General features: G+C 46.1%; 1 long non-coding RNA gene across 1 annotated transcript; it reads right to left on the bottom strand.

Moving 5' to 3' along the window:
* Positions 1–220: 220 nt before the first annotated feature.
* Positions 221–664, bottom strand: LOC310690130. The gene is made up of 2 exons (XR_014517932.1): positions 601–664; positions 221–388 (listed from the first exon to the last, which is right to left on the bottom strand). It is a non-coding gene; the product is annotated as an uncharacterized lncRNA (long non-coding RNA).
* Positions 665–2,484: the final 1,820 nt, after the last annotated feature.

Genomic DNA, 2,484 nt, shown 5'->3' with positions numbered 1-2,484 from the left:
CAGCAGCTGCTGCGTTCTGCTGTTCTGGTCCAAGCAGGGACCTTATACACCGGCTTCCCTCCTCCCTCTTCCTAAAGAAAAACAACACCATGTTTACAATGGAGAGAGCTGGAAGATGAATATCCATTCTGAAAGCTAAATTGCTGACCCACCTGCAGGTGTTTGGAATCCTAGCAGAGCAATTAATCAGTGTGCTGAGATTATGGATATTAGCACTTGATTATTTCTGTTGTTTATGCAATCATTTATTTTGCAGCACGCCACACTACTCTGGGCGTGCAGACGAAGCAAAGGCAAGTCAGTCAGCAGTGACCGCCATCTTCCTTTCCTGCATCAAACAGATTCTTCCACGTCATACATCCGCAGCACACGCCATCACACGAAGCTTCTGTTTTGCAAATATAAATAGCACCGCATCAGCCAAAGGCAACAGCATAATCACTCCACCCAAGATACAGCTACTGTATATGTAAACTACGCCAATAGTGGACACGTCCATATCAATATTGGATTTCCCTTAATAAAACCAGCAAACAGTCATGCTCTGGTTACAATGAAGGCAAATGAACTTCAGCTCAATTCGTGTTCCAGTTAACTTACTATATGAAATATCTCTGCGGCATCCAATCATTGCTGTTCTCTTTTAAGCTGGATGTGGAATCTGGACTTCTAACACAGTAGCCAAGTGGGTGCCGGGGCGGACTTTGGTCTCTCAAATTTCAGTAGTACCCTGCGCAAGGCCAAAACTTGACGTCCCTCCCATCTCTTGCCCTCCATTCTGATTGTGCTCTGTGTCCTAGTTGTGATGCCCTGTGGTGCCCCCTGGCTTGGTGCCCAGTCCAGGGAAACCGGCCGTGCTGCCCTCAATCTGCCTCTGGTGGATAGTCCCCTTTTCCCACCCCATGAGATTTCCACTGGGGCCAATATGTGTGTGGAAAGCGTTTAATGCTCCCTTCCTATCACTGTGCTTCAACAATGAACATACAGTTCCAATACTCTGCAGCCTCTCTGCCAGACAGAATTCAGGTGAGCGAGGCAGTCCCAAGACATTGCCCACTGCAACTTCACTTGCAATTTTGCCTGGGTGGTGAAAAAGGCTATACAGTCAAACCTTGGTTGTTGAACGTAATCCGTTCCAGAAGCCCATTTAGCTTCTGGAACGTTCGACAACCGAAGCGTGGCTTCTGATTGGTTGCAGTAGCTTCTTGCACTCAAGCGGAAGCCACGTCAGATGGTTGGCTTCCGAAAAGTGTTCAAAAACTGGAACACTTACTTCCAGGTTTTTGGCGTCCGGGAGCCGAAACGTTCGTCAACGGAACCATTCAAGAAGTGAGGTTGACTGTAAAGACAACACTATTTGGAAAGGGAAGGGTTAAAGTGATAGTGCTGATTCCCTCCCCTTTCATCAACGTTTTGGTTGTCTTTTTCCAACCTTATGACTACAACATACTTTTTGAGATAGGCTAACCAGGATTGTGTATGATACAGTCATACCTCATGTTACGTTTGCTTCATGTTACGTTTTTTCAGGTTGCGTCCCGCGGTGACCCGGAAGTACTGAAAAGGGTTACTTCCGGGCTTTGCCGCTCACCATGCACAGTAGCGCTAAATCGCACTTCGCGCATGTGCACAAGCGCCAAATTGCACCGTGCACCTGCGCAGATATGGCGCTTCAGGTTGCGGGCTTTTCATGTTGCAAACTGGCCTCTGGAACAGAAGAAGAAGAAGAAGAAGAAGAAGAAGAAGAGTTTGGATTTGATATCCCGCTTTATCACTACCCTAAGGAGTCTCAAAGCGGCTAACATTCTCCTTTCCCTTCCTCCCCCACAACAAACACTCTGTGAGGTGAGTGGGGCTGAGAGACTTCAAAGAAGTGTGACTGGCCCAAGGTCACCCAGCAGCTGCATGTGGAGGAGCGGAGACGCGAACCTGGTTCCCCAGATTGCAAGACTACCGCTCTTAACCACTACACCACACTGGCTCTCTGAGCTAACAGATCCCGTTAGCTACCAGAGGTACCACTGTATTCCAAATATGGCTGCACCATACATTTGTATCTGTTGGACATATCTTTTTATTTACAATTTTGTTGCCTTGTTTTAGTTATCGCCATCCACCTTGAACATACTTCGAAGCAGGTAAGGAATGAATTAAATGGTAAATTTGTTAAAGGTTTATGTCCATAACAGTACAGCATAGCTTTGAAGTGACATTCCCTGTGTGTTTTAATACTGCTCTTAAAGTAAAACTGCTGCTACGATAAACTTGCACTCCACTTGAGCAAATTACAAACACACCTTCACCACATGAAGCCCTTTAATGAGGAAAGCACCCAATTACTCAATGCCAGCTCAGGTAGTTCACCAGCAAAGCTTTCCAGGTAGGCAATTAAGTAATTACAGTAAATGGAGCATTATTCCAGGCTCCTGGGGCCAAGGATGTATAAAGTACATTTACAGTAGCATTGTCTTTTATATTACATGG

The sequence above is a fragment of the Podarcis liolepis genome (genome assembly GCF_965112155.1).
Source record: "Podarcis liolepis genome assembly, chromosome: 12".
Taxonomy (NCBI): domain Eukaryota; kingdom Metazoa; phylum Chordata; class Lepidosauria; order Squamata; family Lacertidae; genus Podarcis; species Podarcis liolepis.
The sequence above is the reverse complement of the archived record's forward strand: the minus strand, read 5'-3'. Positions and strand labels throughout refer to the sequence as shown.